Genomic DNA, 20195 nt, shown 5'->3' with positions numbered 1-20195 from the left:
CTTTTTCAAACATTGAATGATGCTAAACTCCACAACAGAGTGTCTCTACTTCAAGATGACAGTGCCAGCATATATTAGGCTTTGAACTATCCAAAAAATTCTATATAACAGAAAAAAACAGGTTTGTCTCATAGATGCTGATGCTGTACATCTCATTCTCCAAAATATTAATTTGTACCACTTGGCGGCCTGATGCCCTTGCAAATCTGTCTGAAAACATAGGCCCGGTAAGCTATACTGATTTTTTAAGTTACACCAGTCAGGGAACCCCCTTCTGAATGGCCTGTTTCAACTGCAACCATTTATAACCTTGAGATTTTGAGATGCCAGATGATTGTTGCAATTGTAATAAATTTACCATTTTCCCATTCTGAATTACATCATCTAAAGTACGTATGCCTGCCTGCAACCAATGTTTCCAGAGGATTTTAGACTCGCTGATTTTTATCTTAGAGTTTAACCATAAGGATTGACATGTGGATTGTTGTATTGAAACTGTAGTTAAGGCATCAATAAATTTTAATGTCTTCCAGGTAGATTGAAGAATAATATTGTCCTTGTATATTCAAGGAAGCTTGATATTTAAAATATGGTTAAGACGTAATGGGGCCAAGAGATGACTTTCCAGTATCAACCAGTCTGGCAGATTCTCCTTGAGTTCAGGAAGGATCCAATACATACCCTGACACAATATAAAGGCTTGATGATTCTGTAAAAATTTGGAAAATTTACCCCTCCCCGCCAATTGTGAGCATTTTTGTCAGAAGAGGGGAGTTAGACAAGGATGTCCCTTATCTCCTTTGCTTTTTGATATTGTTTTGGAACCCTTGTTGTTGGCAATTTCGGCAGCCAAATGAAATATAGGGAATTCCGTATGCAGGTCGAGACTACAAAGTTTCGGCTTATGCAGATGATATTTTGCTTCATTTGAAGAATCCTGAATCAACCATCCCTCGTTTACTGGAATTGATTGATTGTTTTGGAAAATTTTCAGGTTATAAGATAAATTGGAGTAAATCTGAGGTTCTTCCATTGAATGTACATTGTGTAAAAGCTTTATTTGATCCATTCCCCTTCCTTTGGAAATTTAATCACCTCACTCGTCGTACCAATTTCTAGGTCATTTATAAATATTTTGAAGAGATAGGTCCAAGCACCGAACTCTGTGGCACCCCACTCCTGACGCTTTTCCAGTCTGAGCATTGTCCATTTACCCCCACTCTCTTTCCTATCCGCCAGCCAGTTTTTAATCCACGTGAGAATTTCACCCTCGATTCCATGGCTCACAATTTTTTGAAGTAGTCGTTCATGCGGAACCTTGTCGAACACCTTCTGAAAATCCAGATATACAATGTCGACCGGGTCACCCTTGTCTATCTGCCTGTTTACTCCTTCGAAGAAGTGCAGCAAGTTCATCAAGCAAGATCTTCCTTTGCTGAAGCTGTGCTGGCTGGTCCTCATCAGATTGTGTCCGTCAAGGTGATCAATGATGCGGTCCTTTATCTGCACCTCTACCATCTTTCCCGGTACCGAGGTCAGACTCACTGTAGTTTCCCGGATCTCCCCTCGAACCTTTCTTGAAGATCGGCGTAACATTCGCCACTTTCCAGTCTTCTGGAATCCTTCCTGATTTGATTGACAGATTGGCTATTAGTTGAAGCAGTTCAACTATAGCCCCTTTCAGTTCCTTGATTACCCTCGGATGTATGCCATCCGCCCTGGGGATTTATCATTTTTAAACCTATCAATCTGCCTGCATACCTCTTCTAGACTGACCATCAACCCTGTCAGTTTCCCATCTTCGTTTCCTGCGTATAGCCTGTCGGCTTCCTGTGTATATCCTCTTCAGTAAATACAGACGCAAAAAATGTGTTCAGTTTGTTGGTGATAGCTTTGTCCTCCTTTAGCACTCCCTTTATTCTATGGTCATCCAATGGCCCCACTGCTTCTTTCGCGGATCGTTTCCCCTTAATATATCGAAAGAATGGCTTGAAGTTTTTTGCCTCCTTGGCTATTTTTTCCTCTTAGTCTCTTTTGGCCCCTCTTTCCGCCTTATGGCACCTGCTTTGGTGTTGTTTGTGCTTTTTCCAGTTTTCGTTCGTTTTTGACCTTTTCCATTCCTTAAACGAAGTCTTCTTGTCTCTGATCGCTTCCTTCACCGCTACAGTGAGCCACGCCAGTTCCTTGTTCTTTTTCCTCTTGGATCCCTTGTGCCTCTGTGACTGTGTTCTTAAAAAGGGACCACGCTTGCTCTAGTGTTTTTACAGTGCTTATCCTATTCTTAATCTTCTTCCCCACCCTTCGTAATTCCCTTTTCAGAAGTTCAGTGCCATGACCATTGTTCTGGATTGATGTTTTGCCTCTGTGTCCAGGTTGAAGTGGATCATTGCTTCCCAGCGTCCCTTCTACTTCTACACCTCGTAGTCCATGTAGAATTAAGTCCAGAATTGCATTTCCTCTCATATTTTCCTTGACAAGTTGTTCCAGGAAGAATCGCCTACAGTATCATCTTGGTCTCCCTACCACAGCCGGAGGTGCATAGGTTCCAGTCTATCCCCAAATAATTGAAGTCAACCATGATAACTGCGTTGCCTCCCTTGCAGTTTAATCTCATCCATCATTTTTCCATCAATTTCTTTGGATTGCCCTGGGGGTCGGTAGTAGATGCCGATCTTCGTTTCCGTTCCTTTTGTTCCCACACAGAGACTATCTTATTTTTCATTTCCAGCGTGTTCTCTCCGGTAGACTCAATTCCCTCGACGTATAGGGTAATACCCCCCCCCCCTTTTTTATCCACTCTGTCTCTGTGGTATAGCTCGTATCCCGGTAGCACAGTATCCCAGACGTTTTCCTTGTTCCACCATATTTTCGTGATGCTGATGATGTCAAGGTTATCTTTTTGTGCCATAGCTTCCAATTCCCCCATCTTATTCCTTATGCTCCTTGCGTTCATGTACATACACTTGAGTTTGTGGCTGTTACTTTCTTGCATTTCCTTTCCTCTTGTGTCCCTTTCAATCCATCAGGATTTCTGTCTTGCCTATGATCCGGTGAGTCTTCCCTGCTATCCTCTGGGTATACCAGTTCCCGAACCATCAACTCTTGCTTGATTGTCGGCTTTCCCCTTCTTCCTAGTTTAAAAACTTCTCAATTTCTCTTATGATGTTGCTTGCAAGTAGCCTCATTCCGTCTCCGCTGAGGTGGAGTCCATCCTTCCTGAATAGCTTGCTCTTCCCCCAGAATGTCGTCCAGTTGTGCACGAAATGGAATCAAAACTTATTCCTCTTTATCAGCAAGCTCTGTTCCAGATATGGCAGCTTTTAGTTGAGCTCCATACCTTCTGGGTCCACCCCACCCCCACACTCTGCAATTTCCATGCTGCTGGTTTCTTTGGCTTCTATAACTTCTGGCTCCATTGTAACATCCTTATAACTAAAAGTGGGTTCAAAATTAGAGGACTTTATCTGAGTCTTTGGTGAGGTAGCTGCTTACTACTTTCCAGCCCTGTGCTAGAGTAGACTCCATTCTGAATCAGCCAGTCTGTAGTTGGGGGCTGGTGTGAGCTTTTCCTGCTTCCTACTAACCACTCCCTTTTCAATTCCTTGGTGCTGATTAGCACTCCAGTCACCTGAGCTCCCTTTGCTCAAGCCATCAATTCTCTGGGTTCAGGGCTGATGACTGCTCCTTGCACCTGAGCTGATTGGGCTAACCATTCCAGGCCTGGTTTGCCTTGCTCCAACCCTGGGGCATGCTAGGACTGGTAATTCATGCCCTTTCCCTGTTTGCTGTTTAAAGAGATTAGAACAGGCTTTGAATTAGAGAATGACACGGTGGCTGTTACCCGCGATTAGCCACGGGTAACCCGCCGAAACATTGGGGGGGTGGAAGTGCTCACTGTGGGCATGGGGACAAGGCCATCCATTGTCCTATGGAGCGGTGAATGGCCTTGTCCCCGCAGTTGCCTACTGAAACTATCTCCCTCCCTCCACCATACCTTCACGGCGCATTAGTAAAGTAACTTCCTGAATCCGGCCGAGCCTGCCTGCAGTCGCATGTGTGTGGGCGGAAGCTTCTCCTCTGACACAACTTCTGGTTGCATCAGAGGAGAAGCTTCTGCCCACACACACTGCAGGCAGGCTTGGCCGGCTTCAGCAAGTTACTTTACTAATGCGCCGTGAAGGTAAGGGGGAGGGAGGGAGATTCTCGGGCTGCGCAAGGGGTGCTGAAGGGCGGTGAGGTGGTGAGAGGGAAGGGTGGTGGTGGTGGGAGGAAGACGCTGAAGAGGAAGACAGTAGGGAGAAGGCGCTAAAGGGAAATGGGGAAGACAGAGTGGGGAAAAGACGCTGAAGGGAAATGGGGATTGGGGAAGACAGAGTGGGGAGAAGACACTGAAGGGAAATGGGGATTGGGGAGAAGATGCTGAAGGGAAATGGAGAACAGAGAGTGGGGAGAAGATGCTGAAGGGCATAGGGAAGACAGAGTGGGGAGAAGATGCTGAAGGGACATAGGGAAGACAGAGTGGGGAGAAGATGCTGAAGGGACATGGGGAAGACAGAGTGGGGAGAAGACGCTGAAGGGAAATGGGGAACAGAGAGTGGGGAAAAGATGCTGGAAGGGAAGAAGACAGAGATGCCAGACTATGGGGGGAGCGGAGGGAAGAAGAAGGGTGCCAGACCATTTGGGGGGGGGGGGGTGAAGGGAGAGGCACAGTAACTGAGCAAATGGAAGACTCTGAGAGAAGACAGACAGTGGATGGAAGGAATTGAATGAGAAGATGAGGAAAACAGAAACCAGACAACAAAGGTAGAAAAAAAATTTCTATTTATTTATTTCCTTTTTTTTTTTTTGCTTTAGGATAAAGTAGTATATTGGTTGTGTTGATAAAAATTTATAAACAAAGCCCTGACAGCTGAACATCTCTTTCTCTAGTTCAGCAGCCAGAACTTTGATTTATAAGGAAGGAATAAGCTAAATATTGCAATACTGAGGCTTGTATGGATGCTGTGGGGATAGTAGTCGTGGGGACGGGGCGGGGACAGTGGTTGTGGGGATGGGGATGGGGACAGGGCGGGGATAGTGGTTGCAGGGACGGGGCGGTGAAGAGAGATTTGACAGATGTTTAAAAACCTATGTGGTATAAATATGCAATTGAAAGAAAACTCTGGAATGAGGGGGCATAGGATGAAGGTGAAAAGGGATAGATTCAGAAAATACTTTTTCATAGAAAGGATGGTGAATGTTTGGAACAGCCTTCCAGTGGCGGTGTTAGAGACAAAAATTGTATCAGAATTCAAGAAAGCTTGGTACAAGTACGTTGGATCTCTAAGGGAGAGGAGGAGATAGTAGATGGCATGGTTAGGTCGACTAGATAGACCATATGGTCTTTATCTGCTTTTATATTTCTCTGTTTCTGTGTAATGAGAGTCTCATTTGACTCTTCTGGCAGATTGCTCTGTGATTTTGCCGTTTCATAATGATTAACTAAAGGGCCACACAACTCATCCTGCAGTGTTTTATAAAATTCACACACAAACCCATCAGGGCCTGGGGCTGTGTGTTTTTTTTAATCCTTTGATAGCTACTTGTAATTCTTTTGCCTGCAACAGCCTATTCAGAACTTCCAAAACTTCTGGAGAAAAAAAAAGGAAGTGCCAAATTCCTTAAATAAGTTTCACTCTGAGTGTGGGGTGCTTTCTCATCTGCATTATATATTGTCTAATAATAAGTCAGGAAAATTTCAGCAGTGTCTTGGGCTTAATTCTTTATAACACCAGTGGGATCTTGAAGAGCCAGAATATATTGGGGCCCACTTTGCATTTTGGCAGTATGTGCTCACAGTTTACATGACTTGCAGCAGGATTCATTAACCTGCCAGATCGGGCCCGATTCATGCCCAATCCGGGCAGGTCCGACTAATTCAGTAAACTTTAACATGCAGATGAGGGCGGTCAGAGGAACACCCCTATCTGCAGGCACGGATCGCGCTATAGCGATCCCCGTGCATGCGCAGACCATCTGAAGATGGTCTGAGCATGCGCGGGACCTCCGTGCCGTTGGAGTTGTTTTATTTTTGTTTTGTTTTTTATTTTATTTATCATTTCAAATTATCATTACATCACAATGATAAGGAAATACTGAAATACAATACAATCAGCACATGCTGATAAGCAAATTAACATGAGGAAATATTGCATTCAACATAGTCCACAATAGGTGAAGGAGAAAAGAAGAGAAAAAAACCAACCCCTAGGGGAAGGGATACATTAACCAAATTGAGAATTCTAAAATAAAGAGCAGTAACAGCCTTCCAAAAATTAATGCCACACAATCCTGGTTCAATCTGGATGCGTAGAGACACCCTTACCTTCTAAGAAAAAGCCTAATTGGGCAGGTTCAAAAAATACATATTTAGTTTCCTGAAAGGAAACCACACATTTACAAGGGAATCTTAACTGAAAAACTGCCCCTAATGATATCACTTTCATTCGGTATGTTAGAAATTCTTTTCTTCTAGATTGCTTCCATTTTGAGACATCAGGAAACATATATATTCGTCCTCCCAAGTAGGACACTTGTTTCAATTTAAAGTACAATTTCAGCAGCAATTCTTTATCTTGATGAAATACAAGAGAGACTAGTAAAGTAGCCCGACCCTCTATTTCGATATCAGATGATTGTAATATATCAGATAAATCCATCTGGTCTCCACCTCTAACTAATTCTCCTTCTTTATTTGAATTTTTCTTTAAGTAATAGATTTTTTGTAAAGGTGGAAGATCAGATTCTGATATATTCAATATAGTTGTCATGAAATTCCTAAAAGTTTCCCAGGGTGACATAAACTTAGCTATTGGAAAATTTAAAAGTCTCAAGTTCAAACTTTTATGTTGATTCTCCAAGTTTTCAATCTTCCTCAGGAAAAGCATTTTATCAGAAACTTGTTAGTCATCAAATTTTTAGTCTCTGTTGTTGTTTTCTCTAAATTCTTTATCTCTGTTTGTTGCTACTGAAGTGATGTCTCCAACAGGTCTATCTTAGAAGTTGAGTTTAAAGTAATTGAGACAAAGTTAACACATACCGAATGCAGGTTCTCCAAAGCTGTCCAGATTGAGTCAAGTGTGACCGACTGAGGCCTCACAAGTGGCTTGAAGGGGGAAATAGCTGCTAGCTTCTCCTCAGCAACTCCTCCAGATGCCGAATCCTGGGTTCCCTCAGCCTCTCTACCACTTGCTGCTCGGGGTTCACTACTCCCTAGCCGCTGCAACTCCCCAGCAGGAATTGTCATTGGCGTTGATGTAAACATTTCCGGGTCGACATCGGGTTTCGGTAGCGTCTCTCCTGCTACATTCGGGGAGCTCCCCCATAGCGACTGGTCCCTCGATGTTCCTCCAGGCATTGGGGGCATGTGTGGCTCTCTTGGGCTCAGTGATAAATCGCCGTCCAAGCTGAGTCTTCCCCTAGACTCAGCAGCAGATCCGCCCGAAGTGGTTGGCTGGACTGTAAATGATGGCATTACAGTCTGTTGCATATTGGAGAAGACAGAGGTAAGTGGAGGGAGTCCCCTCTGTTTCCCACGTCTTTTTGGCATTGGATAGCAGTAGTAATTGTATTAATTCAAAAGAAATTGCCCCATTGACGGAGAGCACTCCAATATGTGCTCTGCTTAGGAGAGTTGTTTTGTTTTGGGGGGGTTTTCTTCTTCTTAGTGCAGCAAGGGCTGCAAGAAAGCCTACAAAAAATGCTATTGCTGGACCTCAGGGCTGTTTTGGCGATCGAGGAACTTTTGGGAGCCCATGATTTTAACCCGCTTAAGCCTGTGTCTTCGACAGGGGAAGGATAAGAAAGTTGGGGCAGGCAGGCAGGCATGTTCGGGGCTGGAAGGCAGGTGTGTTTGGGCAGGCAGGCATATTCGGGGCTGCAGGAAGCATTCGGGGCAGTAAGAGATCGGGGCTGACAGGGCAGAGAGTAGGGCTGCAGAAGGCAGGACAGTCGCAAAGGGCTTCAGCGACTGGTCCTGAGCAGTCGCTTTTTGCGAGCATAGTCGGATAGGAAAAAAGTTTAGTGAATCGCGTCCCTGCCTACATTTGCATGGCCCTGCCCTCATTTGCATGGTAAGTGAATCGGGCCGGGGTCGCAAACCAATTGGTACACGATCGGTTTGCTTTGTGAATCTAGTCCTTGTTTCCCTATCCATGAAAGTGGTATTTATGATAAAGAAGAGTGAGTAAAGGCAGACCAGACAAATTCCAACACGGGTTTTGGTGCAGAAGCACGTGCCTCAGAAGTCGTCAATTCACTGTAAACGGGTATAAATGCATACAATATTCATACAGATAAACTGCAGAAACAAGAACAAACTGCATCCAAAATAGTGAGTATATTTAGCATGCAGGCTGATTATCAGCAAAATTGTAAACATGCAGAAAAAAGCACCAGATTGACAGAGAAACAATGTTAGTTACTACAGATCTACAAAAGCAATATTTCATTTGTCAAATTTGGTTCATCTTTTCAAACTCTACACAGTATAACAACCATTCCTAATATCCTCTTTCAGCCCTCTTCCCATTACCCACAAAACCTACCGTATTTTCGCGGATATAACGCGCACCATTGTAAAACGCGCACAGGGGTATAGCGCGCAGAAATCACGATGATATGTACAAAAACTTTTCTATACCGCGCTCAGGCATATAACGCGCATGCTGCCCGACTCTCCTTTCGCCCGCCCTGACTTTCCGTGCGCTGTCCCGACTCTCCGTTCACCCCCCCTGACTTCCGTGCACTGTCCTCCCTTGAAGTCCTGTCCCCCCTTGAAGGTCTGTCCCCATCCTGAAAGCCTGATGCCCCCCCCGACGTCCGATACATCCCCCCCCCCGGCAGGACCACTCGCACCCTCACCCCGAAGGACCGCCGACTCCCCAACAATATCGGGCCAGGAGGGAGCCCAAACCCTCCTGGCCACGGCGACCCCCTAACCCCACCCCGCACTACATTACGGGCAGGAGGGATCCCAGGCCCTCCTGCCCTCGACGCAAACCCCCTCCCCCCAACGACCGCCCCCCCCCAAGAACCTCCGCCCGTCCCCCAGCCGACCCGCAACCCCCCTGGCCGACCCCCACGACCCCCCCACCCCCCTTCCCCGTACCTTTGGAAGTTGGCCGGACAGACGGGAGCCAAACCCGCCTGTCCGGCAGGCAGCCAACGAAGGAATGAGGCCGGATTGGCCCATCCGTCCTAAAGCTCCGCCTACTGGTGGGGCCTAAGGCGCGTGGGCCAATCAGAATAGGCCCTGGAGCCTTAGGTCCCACCTGGGGGCGCGGCCTGAGACACATGGTCGGGTTTGGCCCATGTGCCTCAGGCCGCGCCCCCAGGTGGGACCTAAGGCTCCAGGGCCTATTCTGATTGGCCCACGCGCCTTAGGCCCCACCAGTAGGCGGAGCTATAGGACGGATGGGCCAATCCGGCCTCATTCCTTCGTTGGCTGCCTGCCGGACAGGCGGGTTTGGCTCCCGTCTGTCCGGCCAACTTCCAAAGGTACGGGGAAGGGGGGTGGGGGGGGTCGTGGGGGTCGGCCAGGGGGGGCGCGGGTCGGCGGGGGGGGGGGGGGGTTTGCGTCGAGGGCAGGAGGGCCTGGGATCCCTCCTGCCCGTAATGTAGTGCGGGGTGGGGTTAGGGGGTCGCCGTGGCCAGGAGGGTTTGGGCTCCCTTCTGGCCCAACTACACAAAGGTACGGGGAAGGCGGGTGGGGGTGTCGTGGGGGTCGGCCAGGGGGGTCGCGGGTCGGCTGGGGGGGCGGTCGGAGGTTCTTGGGGGGGGACGGTCGTTGGGGGGGAGGGGGGTTTGCGTCGAGGGCAGGAGGGCCTGGGATCCCTCCTGCCCGTAATGTAGTGCGGGGTGGGGTTAGGGGGTCGCCGTGGCCAGGAGGGTTTGGGCTCCCTCCTGGCCCGATATTGTTGGGGAGTCGGCGGTCCTTCGGGGTGAGGGTGCGAGTGGTCCTGCCGGGGGGGGGGGGATGTATCGGACGTCGGGGAGTCGGCCGGGCAAGAGGGCTTGGGCTCCCTCTTGCTCCGATCGTGGATGCGGGTGCGGGTGGGAGCGCGTGCGAGCGGTCGTTCGGGGTGGGGGTGCGAGCGGTCCTGCTGGGGGGGTGAATCGGGCGTCGGGCGGGGTGGGAACTATGTTTAAAAACTTTTGTATACCGCGCTCAGGCATATAACGCGCGAGGGGTATGCGCGGTACGTAAAATCACGTATAACGCGCGCGTTATATCCGCGAAAATACGGTAAATCCAAACCCCTGTCCCCTCTTCTGTCCCCCAACTCCCACAAACTACTAAAAAACAAACAAACATCTCCTCTGATACCATATCAGTGAGGTGAGGCATCAGAGTCATGTTTATGTGCTGCAAGGGACATCCACATCAACCCATTAGATTATACAAATGAGATTAGCCAAGCACATTCAGATAACATTGTGCAATTAACCATGATTTAAATTTGCAATCCAAGTAAGCCATCCAGGAAAGCTGTAAGGGCTAGATTCACTAAAAATATCGACTCAATCGCTGTTGGTTGATTCTCTGGCTGATTTTCCAACAGTGATTGATTCACTATTAAGTTTGCATGCAAATGATTTGCACGCAAACCCACAGACTCAAATCGCTCAGTGCCCTGACAGTAGTGACAGGAGAAGCAGCCTCCTGTCAGGGTTTCTGCCGTTTTTGGGGGGGGGGGGGTTTGGTTTTTTTATGGCACAGATATTTTGCGTATATTACACACACAAAATATTCCCAATTAGAAGAAAATTTAAAAAAGCCTCCCAACAAATTGCCCCTCCCTCCTTCCCTGAACCCAAGAAAATGGAAGGAGGGATGCCCACTCCCTCCTGCCACCAGACACTCCCCCTGATAAACCCCCACACGCCAAACCTAAGTATGGCTAATCACTCCTGCCATTGCCCCCCCCTGCATCCCCCCTCCCCAGTACCTTTAAGTCGGGAGCAAGAGGAGTGCCCAGTCAGTCCCTCCTCCGCCGGCCGTCGTCAGCAATGCGGGCCTTAGGCTCCCTCCCCGATGTATTAGGTGATGCACAGGGAGGGGCCTAAGGCCCTGATTGGCTCAGACGCTTTGGGCTCCTCCCTTGGGATGGGCTTGAGGCATCTGAGTCAATCAGGGACTTCCTTAGGGAGGATCCTAAGGAAGTCTCTGATTGGCCAAAACAGTGGCCAATCAAGGACTTCCTTCGGCTCTTCCATAAGTCCCTGATTGTCTCAGGTGCCTCAGGCCCCTCCCAGTGCATCACATGATGCACTGGGGAGGGGCCTAAGGCCCACATTGCTGATGGCGGCCGGTGGAGGAGCAGGAGGGACTGACTGAGCACCCCTCCTGCTCCCGACTTAAAGATAGGGGGGGCCGATGGCAGGAGGGAGTGGGCATCCCTCCTGCCATTCTTAGGTTTGGTGCCAGGGGGGAGAGCGGCTGATGACAGGAGGGAGTGGGCATCCCTCCTGCCATATTTTTTGGTTTGAGGAGGGAGGGGGGCACTATTGGGAGGCTTTTTTTCTTTTAATTGGGCAGATATTTTGCGTGTGTAATACATGCAAAATATCTGTGCCATTGAAAAAAACCCCAAGGCAGACATGTTGGTAACACAGTTACCAACAGGTCTACAGCAGTTGGGTTTTAGGATCATAAAACCTGATGCAAAATAGCCAAGCTAATGTAATGAATCAATTGCTTGGCTATTTTGTATGGGGTTTTACTAATTTGTATGGCTGGATCGGAAAAAGGGCAATTGAGGGGAAAACACGCGGTGGGCTGTTTTGTGAATCGGATCGGTTAGCAGCAATCGTTACTAAATCAGGTTTAGCAATGATCACTGACTTTAGTGAATCTGGGCCTTAGAAAGCAGGTAAGTCATTATTATCAAGCTTAAAAGATGATAATCAACTAGCTAGGAATGGAACGCCTCCATCAAGTAGTTTTGCCCTTCTGACGTTTCCATGCAATTGATGAAATCTTGCACTTTATCCTGAGAATTGAATTGTACACATGCCAGTGGCCTCCATGACAAATTTTTTAAAACTCCTAGATACAAAAAAGAAAACCAAAGCACAATTTTCTCTTGTTGCTTAAAGGGAGGAACTTATGATGTTTCTCCATTAAAGTAGGCGAGTAATCCTGAAACAGACTTACTTCAAGTGTAAGTACTTTTCTTTTGGTTTTAGTGCCTCAACATTGTGCATATAGTTAAGAAATTTCACAATTACCATTTTCAAGCATATGCCTCCTTTCTTTTCCTTCCCCATGTGGTGCACACATTCTAATCGTATTGGACTGAAGCCTTCCTGCATCGGTATTTCTTTGTCAAGTCATGATGATATTCTGGCACAGTCTCCAGGATATTAAGGATGTGAAGGTTTCACATCCGAGAACAATTTTCCAGGTCTTCAGATTTTTCGTTCTGTGCACATACTTGAGCATGCAAAGTCTTCAGGTTGCCTTACATGGCCTGTGAAGTATCTTTGACAGTAGATACTCTCTGCTCTAATTCTCTGGTGCGAGCCTTTGTTTCAGAAATTAGCCATTCTAGATTAGTAATTAGACCAGAAAGCTTGTACAGTCTGGATTCCAATTCCTTTACTGCTGCCATTAGCTCGGTCACCAGCAATTCTGGCAGTATTGTTGATGTTACTCTCAACCCCTTTGCCATCTTATCCTCGCCAAGCTTTCAATGCTCCTCATTTTTTTTTATTACCTTTCAAGGGCATAGTCTTTCCCAGTTTCTTTTTAGACTTTTAAGCCCCCTATTATGCAACAGGATACCTTGAGTTGTTGTGATTTAAAGCCTAAAATTCAGAACAATTCACTCAGATGAAGGGGAATGATGCAGGGAACCTCAGAGCAAGCAAAGAATGTAAACCGCTTTGATATAAAACTGTATAGAAATTTTTAAAATAAATGTCCTTCTTTGTTCATAATATCACGTGATTTCGTGAGCACATAAATTATAATATACTATAATTTACCCATGCTCTAGGTGCAGGCATTTACATCAGTTGTAGAGCTGACATAAGTGATTGTGCCTTAAATATAAGGTTGTTATCCCAGGACAAGCAGGCAGCATATTCTCTACATGTGGGTAACGTCACCGACAGAGCCCCCTAGCGGACTTTTTTGCAAGCAGACTTGCTTAAAGACCTTCAAGCTTGCGATTGGCCCGCGCATGCATGCGTGCCCCTCCCGCCCGGTCTAAGGCATGCATCTCATCAGCGTGTCCTCAGTTCTCTGTTTTCCGCAAAGCACTGCTCCCTTACTTCGCGCGATATCGTTGTCCCTCTTGCACCGCAGCTTGGTTGATTTGTTTATTTTGAGTCGCTGTGCTCACGTCTGTGTTTTCTTTCTTTTGTTTATTTTTCAGTTCGTATCTTGGTCTTGCTCTGGCCGCCTAGCCTCATGGGGCCGCAGCCATCTTTTTTCTTATGTCCCGGCCTCGTTCTGGGTTTTAAAACTGTACTAAGTGCAACCGAGTTATCTCCATCAGCGACCCTCATCGTTGATGTGTGGAGTGCCTGGGTGCAGAGCACCGCGCTGAATTGTGCCCCCGTTGTGCGACTTTGCAACCGCAGGCTCTTCGTAGGAGGGTGGCCAAGATTCTCCAACTCTGGCCCCATGGATCCTGCGGGACAGGCCTCGAGCTCGGCCTCGGAGCCCTCGTTGGGCACTTCGGCCTCGAAGTCCTCGGCCTTGAAGTCCCCGTCGGCCTCAAAGGCTCTGGCCTCAGCTCCTCCTGCTACTCCGGCCTCAAGTAAGTCTCCTCTTTCCTCCTCAGGTGTGCCGGCAAAGAAGTCTACCTCCGAGTCTCATGTCAGTGCCGCCTCGTCAGCATCTTCGAGACATCACTCTAAGCGTGCCTCCTCACATAGGGAATACTCTTCCTCAAGGTCACCCCCGAAGGAGCGCACTGCTGCACCTAAGACCCAACCATCCTTGGTCTCAGTGCCTATGTTCGAGGACATGCTTAAGGCTATTCTTACCACGCAACTTTCCTCGGTAGTGAGCCAACTGGTCCCGACTTCGACGCCTCTGACCTTGGTCTCAAACCAGTTTCAGTCTGACCAGCCTGAGCGTCTCCTCATGTCTCGAGGCCCGGCCCGCAAGACTTGATGGGTTTCCTCAAGCGATTCTTCTTCCTCCGAGTCACCTGTGACTTTTCGGGGATCCAGGCCAGGGGGTCGTTTTTCCCCAGCTACTTTGTCGAGGTTTGCCCCTCCTAAAAAGTCCTGGTTTTCTCCACCCCTTCGGGGCAGGTCTCCGACCGCGAAACCTTCTAGACACATGCTTGTCCTCAAATTGGACTCTGGGTTGTGTTCCCCATTAAGGCAGATACCAGCCTCTAAGGGGTCTTCTTCGAAACCAGTGGAGGAATTTTCCTTTACCCAGTCTTCCCCAAGGTGTCGCCAGCTAATTCCTCGGACCCCGGGGTCTTCCCCGGTCCACCTAGCATGGGGTCGTTCCTCGACGTCCCCCAGATGCCTTAGTAGGGCTTCTTCTGTCTCCCATTCACGGGACTCTGAGGCCCCGGCTTACTATTCGAGGGAAATTTCTCCCTCTTTCTCAGCTGCCCCCAGATCTCGCTCAGGGTCTCTTCCGGAGGATGAGTCTTCTTCTCGAAACTCCTCTTTTACTCGTTTCATCTCAGACATGGGTACTTCGCGCGATATCGTTGTCCCTCTTGTACCGCGGCTTGTTTGATTTGTTTATTTTGAGTCGCTGTGCTCGCGTCTGTGTTTTCTTTCTTTTGTTTATTTTTCAGTTCGTATCTTGGTCTTGCTCTGGCCGCCTAGCCTCGTGGGGCCGCGGCCATCTTTTTTCTTATGTCCCGGCCTCTTTCCAAGTTTAAAAACTGTACTAAGTGCAACCGGGTTATCTCCATCACCGACCCTCATCGTTGGTGTGTGGAGTGCCTGGGTGCAGAGCACCGCACTGAGTTGTGCCCCCGTTGTGCGACTTTGCAACCTTGAACTGGACCTCCAGTCTGAGTCCCGTTATACCCATGAATATCTGGAGGAGATGGGTGTTGATCATCCACCCCGCAAGGCGTTGCACTTGCCATTGCACCAGGTTCTTCGGCAAACCTTTCTCCGGAACCTGGAGACCCCCTATGCAGTCATGGCCATTCCCTCCAAGTTGGAGTCCCGTTACCGGACGATTCCGGTTAAGAGGTTTGAAAGTTCTCAGCTTTCTCATCAGTCCTCGGTGGTTGAGTCTTCCTTGAGGAAGTCCAACCCCTTGAAGGTTTACGCTGCCGTCCCTCCAGGCAGGGAGGGCTATACGATGGACAAATTTGGTCGCCGTCTTTACCAAAACTCAAAGATGGCGAATCATGTCCTTAACTATAACTTTATCTTCACGTCCTACCTCCGGTTCTGTGTGGACACCCTCCGCTTGTTCCGGGAGGACATTCCGGATTCTTGGCATCAGGAGTTTTGTCTCCTCGAGGAGACCCTCTCCCAGTTCCGCCTCTATATGTTTCAGGTGGCATATGACGCCTTCGAGTTGTCCTCGAGGATCACGGCCTTTGCGGTCGCCATGTGTCACCTCGCTTGGCTCCGCATTGTAGATATGGACCCGAATCTGCAGGATCGTCTTGCCAATCTCCCGTTTGTGGGTCCTGAGCTCTTTGATGATTCCATCGAGGCGGCCACCAAGCGCCTGTCAGACCATGAAAGGACCCTCGCCTCTCTGGTCAAACTTAAACCGAAGGCCCCTCCGGCTCGGCAATACAAAATTCCTCTCCGGAGGTACCCACAGAAATCTACGCCTGCCTTCTCTCGGCCTCCTTCGAAGCAGCCGCAGCAGCAGCAGCAACGTCAACCTAAGACCCAGCCACCGGCTCCGGTGATGACTGGGCCGTCCTTTTGACAATTCCAGTCCGAGCCTTCGGGCCCCTTTTTTCCTGGAGCCTTCCCCCCTCCCCATCAGGGGTCGTCTCCATCATTTCTATGCTCAGTGGGAAAGTCTTACCACCGACAGTTGGGTGCTTTCTATCATCCTGGAAGGGTACTCCCTTCACTTCAGTCACGTACCCCCAAACCTGCCTCCAAGAGAGTTTCCTTCTGCTCGGTCTCAGCTGCCTCTCCTTCTGCAGGAAGTTCAGGCCCTGCTTCGCCTTCAGGCGGTCGAGGAGGTTCCCGCGGACCAGTGGAACACCGGATTTTATTCCCGGTACTTTCTGGTACCCAAGAAGACGGGGGATCTGCGTCCAATCCTGGACCTCCGTGCTCTGAACAAGTTTCTGGTCGGGGAACAGTTCAGAATGCTCACCCTTCCTACTTTGTACCCCCTCTTGAACGAGGGGGACTGGCTGTGCTCACTGGACCTCAAAGAGGCGTATACGCACATTCCGATACACCTGACCTCTCGCCAGTATCTGAGATTCCGGGTGGGGGACCTCCATCTTCAGTATCGTGTTCTTCCCTTTGGCCTGGCGGCCTCTCCGAGGGTCTTCACAAAATGTCTAGTGGTAGTTGCGGCCCTGCGTCTCCGCAGCCTGCAGGTATTTCCCTATCTCGACGACTGGTTGATCAAAGCGTCCTCTCTCCACGAAGTTCTGCGAGCGACGAATCAAACCATCTTGCTCCTTCAGAGCCTCGGCTTCGAGATGAACTTGCCCAAGTCTCAGCTCTGCCCGTCCCAGTCTCTGGAATTTATTGGAGCAGTCCTGGATACGGCTCGTCTCCGCTCCTTCTTGCCTCGGCCTCGACTGGAGGCCCTCGTTCGCTTATGCCGGAGAGTAGCCCATCTGTCCTCGGCCCCAGCTCGGCTCATGATGGTTCTCCTAGGTCACATGGCCTCCATGGTTCACGTGCCTCCTTTTGCCAGACTTCACCTCCATATTCCTCAATGGACTCTAGTGTCCCAATGGAAACAGGATCGAGACCCTGTCTCTCGACTCACTGTCATAGAAACATAGAATATGACGGCAGAAAAGGGCCATAGTCCATCAAGTCTGCCCACTCTAATGACCCTCCCCACTGACTTTACTCCCTTAGAGATCCCACGTTAATATCCCATTTTCTCTTAAAATCTGACACGCTGCTGGCCTCAATCACCTGCAGAGGTAGACTGTTCCAATGATCAACCACCCTTTCTGTGAAGAAGTATTTTCTGGAATCACCACGAAACCTCCCTCCCCTGATTTTCAGCGGATGCCCTCTGGTGGTCGAGGGACTTATAGGACAGAAGATATCATTTTCCACCTCGATAAGGCCTGTAACATACTTGAACGTCTCAATCATGTCCCCCCTCTCTCTTTGTTCCTCAAGTGAGTACAGCTACAATTTATTTAGCCTTTCTTTATACGCGAGATCCCTGAGCCCTGAGACCATCCTGGTGGCCATTCGCTGAACTGACTCAATTCACAGCATATCTTTCTAGTAGTGTGGTCTCCAGAACTGAACACTCCTTTGTTGAGGCAGTCTCTCTGTTGGTGGATGCTCTCTTCCAATCTTTCCAGAGGTTTTCTGTTTCATGCCCCTCCTCCGCAGAAGGTCCCGACTACGGCTGGGGGGCTCATCTGGATGGTCTTCGCACTCAGGGTCTTTGGTCCAGTGCCAGCCGACTTTGTCACATCAATCTGCTGGAGCTTCGAGCGATCTTCCTCGCCCTGAAGGCTTTTTGTCACCTGGTTCGCGACCAAGTGGTGCTGGTCCACACAGATAACCAGGTCGCCATGTATTATATTAACAAACGGGGGAATGGTGTCCCTACCCCTGTGCTAGGAGGCGATGCGGCTCTGGGACTGGGCCATTCACCGCAACATATTCCTTTGAGCGATCTACATTCAGGGCCAGCACAATTGTCTGGCGGACAGTTTGAGTCGTCTTCTGCAGCCTCACGAATGGTCCATCCATTCCTTGACCCTGCGTCAGGTCTTTGCTCGTTGGGGGACTCCGGACATCGATCTGTTCACATCCCCCCACAATCACAAGTTACCCCGCTTCTCTCCAGGGTCTACACTCCACTCAGACTCGAGGCGGATGCTTTCCTGCTGGATTGGACGAACCTGTTTCTGTATGCGTTCCCTCCATTCCCACTGATTCTAAAGACTTTTATCAGGCTCAAGTCCACGAGTGCCACCATGATTCTGATAGCTCCTCGGTGGCTCCGACAGCCGTGGTTCTCCTTTCTGTTCCAACTCAGTTCCGGGGAGCCTCTTCTTCTGCCTGTTTTTCCTTCACTGCTTACGCAGAGTCGGGGTTCTCTACTTCATCCCAACCTACAGTCTCTACACTTAACGGCTTGGTTCCTCAAGACTTGATGCCCTCGTTCCAGTTCTCCCAGCTTGTGTTGGATGTCCTGGAGGCGTCTCGGAAGGAATCCACTCGCCACTGTTACCATCAGAAGTGGACCCGTTTTTCTTCCTGGTGTGCTACTCGACAGCAGGAGTCGCTGTCTGCCTCCTTATCTGCTGTCCTGGACTATCTGTTACACTTATCTGGCACTGGTCTCAAGTTCTCCTCGGTTCGAGTCCACCTTAGTGCCATTGCTGCTTTTCATCAGCCGATTGACGGGAAGCCTATCTCTGTTCATCCTGTGGTTTCCCGCTTCATGAAAGGCCTTTTCCACGTTCATCCGCCCCCTAAACCTCCTCCTGTGGTTTGGGATTTTAACGTGGTCCTTGCTCACTTGATGAAACCCCCGTTCGAGCCGCTAGTGCGGGCTCACTTGAAGTTCCTTACCTGAAAGATTGTGTTTCTGATTGCTCTCACTTCTGCCCGTCGGGTCAGTGAGCTTCAAGCCTTGGTAGCGGCCCCACCTTTCACTGTCTTCCATCTTGATTAGGTGGTTCTCCGTACCCATCCTAAGTTTTTGCCTAAGGTTGTTTCTGAGTTTTACATCAACCAATCCATTGTTCTTCCTGTGTTTTTTCTGAAGCCCCATTCTCACCCGGGAGAAGTGGCTCTGCATTCTCTTGATTGTAAGCATGCGCTGGCCTTCTACTTGAAGCGCACCGCTCCTCATCGTTCTGCTCCCCAGCTGTTCCTCTCTTTCGATCCTAATCGCTTGGGTCGCTCTGTTTCTAAGCGGACCATTTTTAACTGGTTGGCTGCTTGTATCTCTTTCTGTTATGCTCAGGTTGGTCTCTTCCTGCCGGCTTGAGTCACAGGCCACAAGGTCAGAGCGATGGCAGCATCTGTTGCTTTCCTCCGCTCAACTCCGCTCGAGGAAATCTGTAAGGCTGCCACTTGGTCCTCGGTTCATACGTTTACCTCGCACTACTGTCTGGATACTTTCTCCAGGCGTGATGGCCATTTTGGCCAGTCCGTGTTGCAAAATCTATTCTTCTAAATTGCCAACTCTCCCTGCATCCCATTCTGGTTAGCTTGGAGGTCTCCCACATGTAGAGAATATGCTGCCTGCTTGTCCTGGGATAAAGCACAGTTACTTACCATAACAGATGTTATCAAGGGACATCAGGCAGATATTCTCGCAACCCACCCACCTCCCCGTGGTTGGCTTCTTTGCTAGCTATCTGAACTGAGGACACGCTGAGGAGACGCATGCTCTAGGCCAGGGGTGCCCACACTTTTTGGGCTTGCGAGCTACTTTTAAAATGACCAAGTCAAAATGATCTACCAACAATAAAATTTAAAAAAAACACAACGCACCCTGTACGCATAGAATTGTTAATTATCATTCCTATTCCGGGGGTTTTTCAAAGAGGTCAAAGCAGATGACTCTATGCACTGTCACCTCAATAACAACCATACAAAAATAGACAAATACCCACCCCCTCCCTTTTTACTAAACCATGATAGCAGTTTTTAGCGCAGGGAGCTGCGCTGAATGCCCAGCGCTGCTCTCGACGCTCATAGGCTCCCTGCGCTAAAAACCTCTATTGCGGTTTAGTAAAAGGGGACCATATTGTAAAATATAGAGAGCAGATATAAATTCAGACACATTTTGATCACTAAATTTAAAATAAAATCATTTTTCCTACCTTACCTAGTGATTTCATGAGTCTCTGGTTGCACTTTCTTCTTCTGACTGTGCATCCAATCTTTCTTCCCTTCTTTTAGCCTGTATGCTTCCTCTCCTCCTGACCTCATTCCCCCCCCCAACGTTTTCTTCTTCTCTCCCTGCCCACTCTTTCTTTCTCTCTTCATGCCCCCTTTCTTTTTTTCTGTTT

General features: G+C 48.8%; 1 protein-coding gene across 3 annotated transcripts in view; it reads left to right on the top strand.

Annotated features, from left to right (window-relative positions):
- NLN (neurolysin) overlaps positions 1–20195 on the top strand; it is a 158465-nt gene that overhangs the window by 84991 nt on the left and 53279 nt on the right. The gene's annotated exons all lie outside the window — the stretch shown is intronic.

This window comes from Geotrypetes seraphini, chromosome 1 (assembly GCF_902459505.1).
Source record: "Geotrypetes seraphini chromosome 1, aGeoSer1.1, whole genome shotgun sequence".
Lineage (NCBI taxonomy): Eukaryota > Metazoa > Chordata > Amphibia > Gymnophiona > Dermophiidae > Geotrypetes > Geotrypetes seraphini.
Note: the sequence above shows the minus strand (reverse complement) of the source record. Positions and strands in the feature narration are given on the sequence as shown.